Consider the following 8,646-nt stretch of genomic DNA (forward strand, 5'->3'; position numbering starts at 1 on the left):
AGCTAAATAAAACTCTCTTAGCCGAAGACGACTCCTATCCTGCCGAAATGCATATTTGTGTCCCTTAGTCCTACTATTCTCACTGTTAAGTACAAAAAAAGATGATGCATCAACACTATCAATTCTCGTTACAATCTTAAACACCTCAATCAGATCCCTTCCAACTCTTCTTTTTTCAAGAAAAAAAATTTGAGAGATTTCAACCTCTTCTCGTATGACAACTCCTCCATCCCAGGCACCTCCTTGTTTATAAATCCCCTCCCCTTTTGTACTCTGTCTCTATTAAATAGCCTGTACCCTGTATTTCAAAGAAATTTTTGTTATCAAAATCATTTACATTTAACCATGTTTCAGTTAATCCCATTATATCAAAATCCTCCATCCATCCCTACCAGTACTCTAAAGTCATCTATTTTGTTTCTTATACTCCTAGCATTACAATAGTAACAATTAAGCCTATCCTTATAACTACTTCTATATTCATTTCCTATACTAAACTTTTCTCTGTCTCTCATTCTTTTTGCATTTAGTTTATCCTGGCCCTCACCAATGTCTATTCCTAGTTTAAAATTTCCCTTTCAGGTTTTAACACACACAATGATAATTCCTTATTAATCTGGCTTGTCAGGTTAAAACACACAGTGATAATTCGTTATTAATCTAGCTTATCAGGTTAACTCACACACAATGATAATTCGTTATTAATCTAGCTTATCAGGTTAACTCACACACAATGATAATTTGTTATTAATCTAGCTTATCAGGTTAACTCACACAATGATAATTCATTATTAATCTGGTTTGTCAGGTTAATTCATTGTTAATTTGGTTCATCAGGTTATAACATACACTGATAATTTGTTATTAATCTAGCTTATCAGGTTAACTCACACACAATGATAATTCATTATTAATATTGTTATCAGGTTAAAACACACAATGATAATTCATTATTAATATTGTTATCAGGTTAAAACACACAATGATAATTCATTATTAATATTGTTATCAGGTTAAAACAGACACAGTGATAATTTGTTATCAATCTGGTTTGTCAGGTTAAAACACACACACACACAATAAATTATTCCCAATTTACTCATTTAAAACAAAAAGCTACTTTGTCCCTGTTCTATTTACCAGGTTAGAAAAACAAATCTAACCCATTCTTAATGTGTTTCATCTAGATCATACAAATCTATAGTTAATCCCTAGTCTGGTTCATCAGCTTTGTTCAAAAACTATCACATACCCTATGCTTATATAAATCTGAATGTGCATGGTTAGCTGTCCAAAACATGGAAAACCAACATGTTTATATCTCTTGACATAATTCTTGTAATAAAATCCTTTGTTACACTAAGAAATTTTGCAGAGTAATTTAATCTTATACACTTTGTTTATTCATCTACAATTTGGTTCAGCAGGTTAAAACACAACCATTCCTAGTCTGACTAAAACATTTAACCACACACAAAGCTTATCCTTTTTGTAGGTGTTTCCTCAGCTTCCTCTGGAAGCTTAAAAACATACAAAATTGATTCATCTTCAATATAGTTGATCAGCTTTGTTTGGAAGCATGAAACATGCACACACACACACACTAGGCTAATTCATCCATAAACTAGTTGATCAGGGTAAAACATATGCAAAGCTAACACATTTTAAATCTGGTTGATCAGCTTTGATATTAAAGTGTCACATATGGTACTCACCCAAAACAGAATACATCAAGAAACAAGTCCTAATTTTGTTTATGAAACACCTTGCCCCCATTAATGCTAAAATGTATGTTTAAGCCCCCATCAAAATAACAGCTTTTACTATTAGTATTCCTAGTCTACTTGTTTTACCTTATCTTACAGAAACTGCACAATTATCAAAGTATTTACACTTAACTTTCATCAGGATCTGTGACACAGTTGCATTATATTTAACACGTCCCTCAGGAGCCAAGGGGTGTCTTTATACTACAATTTGTTGAATATTAAAAGTAAATTCAATCTGGAAACTCCCACAGAGGGTGGTTTTGAATGTATCTTTTTGAGACTACTTCGAGACAAATTTTCACTTGTTAATTGATAAGGTTTTAAGTGAAATACAGCATCCATACTAGTCTCCATACTAGCTAGTACTAAGGTCTACCTGCTGGGAGTAAATTCAGTATATATCAATATAGTCACATTCTCAGCATCATTAATTAAGCAATTGCCAACCTTTTATGCTTCTGCTATCACCTTTTTATGTTCAGCTTTCAATTGAGATACGAACGATTTCACCTTCGATTTGATAGGGAAGGTCGAAGAATCATGATAGTCAGCAGTACGATGAGCAGACAGAAACACTTTGAAAGCAGCTTCAGGCATAATATTGTACTTGGTTTGCTGCACAATATCTACCAAGGTGGTTCTAAACGGTTCCTGAATACCTCTGTATGTCATTTGGAGACTTCCTTGCTTCTTGTGCTTGGCCATTAAACTCATGATGTGCTGACAGATTTCAGTCACCTTACTACTTCAAATCACTTCTCGCAGCCCCAATGTCAAAAGAGTGCGGGAAATGCCTTCTTTTTAGCCAATAAAAATGTCCAAAAATTTTAAGTTCAAATTAAGAAAACCGGATTGGTTAGGTTTTTTTCAACAAAAATGTCCCCACCGGCTTTTGACGGGCCTGTTAAAGAAGTAAAATTTAAAAGACCTTTACTATAAATTGATATAATATCCTATTACTACTATATTTTGTATTTGTTTTTCAACTTTTACAAGTATAAATGATATACATAAGAGTTAAATGCTTTGGGTAATACATATATAGTGGATAGTAAAACTGCACAAGTTCAAGTGATTTCTAGATAAGACCACAACCAATGTATTATTAGAGATATCTTGCCTATTTTATTTAATAATTTGTCACTTTTGCAATAATCACTTAATTCAGTTTTGATGTCCATCACCTTCCAAAAGGTTTTTGTATAGAGGAAGTATTCAAGTTCAGTCTTTGTCTCACCACTAAATCTTTGACATAGAGCTTTCACTTACTCCTTGTTCACTTTCCCCTTTCTTTCCAGTCTTAGAGCTAAATCTCTGGTATAGATCTTTCAATAAGCACCTATTAAGGATCCATTTTCTTTTCTGTCTTGCCACAAAACTTTTGACACAGGTATTTTACTTAATAGCTGTTCATTTTCCATTTTTATTCCTGTTTCACTACTAAATTTTGGCCTGGATCTTTTGCTTAAAAGGTGTTCTCTTTTCATTTCTTTCCTGTTTCACCACTATTCAGCATGAATCTATCATTTAGTAGCTGTTCCCTCTCCACCTCCTTTCATATCTCACTAAAACATTTTTGGCCTGGATCTTTCACTTAACAGCTGTTTTCTTTTCATTCTTTCTTGTTCACTGCTGTTCAGCATGAATCTATCATTCAGTTGTGAAGCACTTCAGGCACTACATTAAAATTACAAATGCTTATGTGAACAAACATTTTTTGAAAATATTCATATATGACACATCCACATATCAAGAGAAGAAAGATGTGCATAATGGAAGTGTCATAAATATGACTGTTCAAATAAGGAAATGGAAACATTACAGTAAATACACAAGTTGACTGAGGTGCATTTCAAACTGCTGTATAAGAAAACAGAAACCAGCAGTTTGTCTTATCTACATTAAACAGACATGATCATAGCAGAGAGAATGGCTACAGAAAGTTTATATTATCGATATTAACTAAAGGAAGTGAGCTGTATACAAAAACGACTGACAGAACTTTGATTGGATGGAAAACATGGATAAATACATGTGAATAGGCTGCCATTTAACAACTTTTGACCAGAATCAATTATCAATTTCATAAATCATCAAAATTAAACCAATTAGATAGAGGACATACTTGCAAACTAAGCATGTAGCACAACTTGAAGAATCATATGAACATGTACAAATGTGTATAAAAAATCAGGTTTTTGGCTCAAAAATTGGTTCTCCAACACCTAATCAAGATTCCTATGAAGACCTCCTACTAACTGACTACAGCTGTTCTACCAAGCATGGAAAATGCCCACCTTACAAACTCTAGTCTAACAGCATAATTAGTAAATGACATATAATGTGTGTGTGAATAATATGATGTTAAAAGAGAACTCACTTGTAGGTTCAGTAAGATCCATGGAAGAAGTAATAGATTTGTTAAGAGATATTTTAAAAGATGCTATAGTTGATTTGTCTAAACTTAACTATGTCTGAGTGTATTTCACATAATACTTTAATTAATAATCTGTTTGCTGTAGAGTCCAATTTAATAAGTCTTATTAAAGGTTTAATCAAAGAACAGTTACTCACTTAAAACGAAGGATTTGATGCTTTTGGTATTGTAGGCTTGGATGAGTATATGAATATTTAAAATTAAAGCTTTGTATGTACTTTGTATTTCATTTTCCAAGTCAATTCTTTATTCAATTTATAAACTTCCTCGAGTTGGTGGCTTGTGTGCTTAACCCATGACTGCATTAGCTTGATTTAAGTAAATTCATTTGTAACTGGTGTTAAAGTCGAACCTCAAAAAATTAGCCTACCGGCCTCCCTCTCCACCTCCTTTCATGTCTCACGACTAAATCTTTGGCATAGATCTTTCACTCAATTGTTTTTCATTTTTTTAATGTAAAAGTAATAACACGATGTATTGACATTCAACATGACAAACATATCAATAGAATAATACTTGAGACACACAGTAGGTGCCCAGAAGTGCACTGGTTGAATGTTCATTTCCTTCCAAGTATCAGAGAATAGATAGGATAGTCAAAATTTCAGCTAATTATAATATAGGCCTGTTTGAGTGACAAAAAATCAAACTTTGTTGTTAAATATATCTCAGACATTGAAAATCATTATGAACATAATAAGATATATTCTAATCTTTAGAATAACAAAGAATCTTCAGATCGTCTTTCATTGACAGTCTCTAATGTGTTACACAAGTCAGGTTATTCCACAACATTAGGAATCACACTTTAAACACTGTACACAAAAATCATCTGATCACATTTACTAAACAACTTTCAAAGGACAAAACAGCCAGAAACTGAAAATCTTTACGCCAACATGGGCACTGCGATCAGTACAATTTACATTGCATAATAGTTCAATGTCTGATGAAATTATCATATTATTTCAGTAACTTTAATTCAAGTATTAGCAGAATATGAAATGATATTTTAGTTCATAGAGATCATATAAATATGAGCATTCCTAGAATATGATAGAAATACAAGTTACTATGTTATTAGAACTTGGCTGGAGATCATATAGATGTAAACATTCCTAGAATATGATAGAAACACAAGTTACTATGTTATTAGAACTTGGCTGGAAATCATATAGATGTAAACATTCCTAGAATATGATAGAAACACAAGTTACTATGTTATTAGAACTTGGCTGGAGATCATATAGATGTAAGCATTCCTAGACTATGATAGAAACACAAGTTACTATGTTATTAGAACTTGGCTGGAGATCATATAGATGTAAACATTCCTAGAATATGATAGAAACACAAGTTACTATGTTATTAGAACTTGGCTGGAGATCATATAGATGTAAGCATTCCTAGACTATGATAGAAACACAAGTTACTATGTTATTAGAACTTGGTTGGAGATCATATAGATGTAAGCATTCCTAGACTATGATAGAAACACAAGTTACTATGTTATTAGAACTTTGCTGGAGATCATATAGATGTAAACATTCTTAGACTATGATAGAAACACAAGTTACTAAGTTATTAGAACTTGATTGGAGATCATATAGATGTAAACATTCCTAGACTATGATAGAAACACAAGTTACTATGTTATTAGAACTTGGCTGGAGATCATATAGATGTAAACATTCCTAGAATATGATAGAAACACAAGTTACCATATTATTAGAACTTGGCTGGAGATCATATAGATGTAAACATTCCTAGAATATGATAGAAACACAAGTTACTATGTTATTAGAACTTGGCTGAAGATCACATAGATGTAAACATTCCTAGAATATGATAGAAACACAAGTTACCATATTATTAGAACTTGATTGGAGGTCATATAGATGTAAACATTCCTAGAATATGATAGAAACACAAGTTACTATGTTATTAGAACTTGGCTGGAGATCATATAGATGTAAGCATTCCTAGACTATGATAGAAATACAAGTTACTATGTTATTAGAACTTGGCTGGAGATCATATAGATGTAAGCATTCCTAGAATATGATAGAAACACAAGTTACCATATTATTAGAACTTGATTGGAGGTCATATAGATGTAAACATTCCTAGACTATGATAGAAACACAAGTTACCATATTATTAGAACTTGATTGGAGGTCATATAGATGTAAACATTCCTAGACTATGATAGAAACACAAGTTACTACGTTATTAGAACTTGGTTAGAGATCATATAGATGTAAACATTCCTAGACTATGATAGAAACACAAGTTACTATGTTATTAGAATTTGGCTGAAGATCACATAGATATAAACATTCTTAGAATACAATAGACACAAACAACTATATCATTAGAACTTGGTTCCATATCACATAAACAATCTTAGGATAAAGTAGAAGTCACCTGGTTGGTTGACTGAGGATTTATGATGCAAAGCACCAAAGCATCTGTGCCAGATGTTTGAACCAAAAAATTACAAAACCCCACTGAAAGCAATGTAAAATATGTAAAAAGTTGAGTAGAAAAATCAAATAAAAAGTCAATATCATCATTAGTACAAACAAGGTTAAAAATGGAAATGGCCTGTAAAAAACTAAAAACATGACCGATCTGGAGAGTGTCACCATCACCAATGATAATGTCCAACATCAAAGGTAAACCTTGAAATAAAACATGTCTAAAATCGTACCACTGCTGGCAGTCATAGTGGTAGCACGAAGGTAAAAGGTGGGCATTTGTGAGTTGAATGTCACTAAGGCCACACATTGGTGGATCAGTCCCTTGTAAAAGAAAACAATGAGTTTTGAAACAGTGGCCAAAGTGTAGTCTAGACAAGGCAATTTCCTTTCTCCAATTTTTATGGAAACTAGACAGTTAAATAATATTAGTAGAATTAATCTGGAAAAGCTTGTTATTATGTTGCTCACTTCAATTCAGCTGCCAACTGACAGAAAGCCATGTCTTGATGACAGCCTGAAAGTACACAAAAGGAACAGGCAAAACTTCTGCAACAATGCCAGAGTAGATGGATTTAGTTGTGGTGTTAGCAAGCTTATCCCCATGAATACCAACATATCCAGGAATCCAGAAAAACAATATAAATGTATGATAAAGAGAAATTGGTTAGGCTTTTCTGAATACTCAAGAAAACTGGGTGAGAACTCACATTAAGCAATCCTAGAGCCTTCAAAGAGCTAAGCAAGTCAGCATAGATAGTACATTTAGTGTACTGCTTAGTTTCTACATAATCCAAGGCAAGTGATATTTATACAACTTGCCAGTGATCACAGAATGTGTAGAAGGGATTTTTTGAGCAACCCCCCAGCCACAGCAAACTATAGCAGAGCCTACAGGATCACCAGATATCAAACCATCTGTAAAAATTGAAACAGAACAATAGTCCAAAATATATTCAGCAAAGAGATGTTACTTCCAATCAGAAGTAACTGACCTCTTCAGATAACTGTTTTTCAAATCAAATCAAATTATCCACGATGGAGTGGTGTCTACAGAAACTGCAATGGGTTGGTGGAGAGGAGATTGTTTGATTCCAGGAACCAAACACAACACGAATTAACCATCTTCTCCAAAACCTAACAGAGGTAGCTAATCAAAGCAATTAGCCTACAGTTAGAAGGAATCTTGGGATCCTTTGCAGGTTTAGAAAAAGGGGTGACAATAACCTAATACCATGCATCTGGAAAATCTTCCTCCTCCTGCCAAATCCAGTTGAAGACAAGCAAAAGAGGTTTTAGTGATCGTCTGAGGAGCTGCCAGAAAATACAATCAATTACTGTCTCTACACAATTGTTAATAGGAGAACAAATGAATAAACCTATGGCAATAAGAGACTGACTATGGACATGAAAATATGTATATGAACCAATATTAATATTGGCACCACACCAGAGTAGATTGTATCCCTTAAAGTCTCCAAAGATGAAAAAAAAGGAGATGACAATTGTTTGATAAGATCATCAAGGTTCACTTAACTCTCTCAATACGAGTTTGGTCAATTTGACCAACCACGTGACCTTTTTGTACTCGTTTAGTCTTTATAGATTTAATACCTATAGCTCTCAATATAGTGGGTATATCTTCACGAAATTTGGCAGCCTTTTAGTTAATATTACAAGTCTTTCACATACAAAAATTCATTTGTCCATGAATATATTGAGTATTTGTTTTGAATAGTCCCTGTGCAAAGTAATTTTCATGTTAAAATTAAAAATACTTTTCCTCATCTCAAAAATCTCAAATTTCTTTTGTGTAATCCCTAAAACCTCCTAAATGCATTTCAAACGTTTTTTTCAGTAAAACTTTATAATTAATCTGTTATTTTCTCTACCCTTTCTCAAAATGGGATCGGTCAAATCGAACGACCTCTTAACCGCACACACACACACACACACACAC

The 8,646-nt window shown here is 33.1% G+C and overlaps 1 protein-coding gene across 3 annotated transcripts in view; it reads right to left on the reverse strand.

The window, feature by feature from the left end:
- Nucleotides 1-2,573: 2,573 nt before the first annotated feature.
- The window catches only part of LOC106462587 (ER membrane protein complex subunit 8-like), a 36,789-nt gene continuing 30,716 nt past the window's right edge, over nt 2,574-8,646 (reverse strand). The window contains exon 6 of one of the 3 annotated variants that reach the window (XM_013922530.2): nt 2,574-2,670. The gene's annotated coding sequence lies outside the window, so the exon portion shown is untranslated. The other 2 variants (XM_013922529.2, XM_022389883.1) reach the window with 2 other exon arrangements.

The sequence above is a fragment of the Limulus polyphemus genome, unplaced genomic scaffold (genome assembly GCF_000517525.1).
Source record: "Limulus polyphemus unplaced genomic scaffold, Limulus_polyphemus-2.1.2 Scaffold1202, whole genome shotgun sequence".
NCBI classification, from domain to species: domain Eukaryota; kingdom Metazoa; phylum Arthropoda; class Merostomata; order Xiphosura; family Limulidae; genus Limulus; species Limulus polyphemus.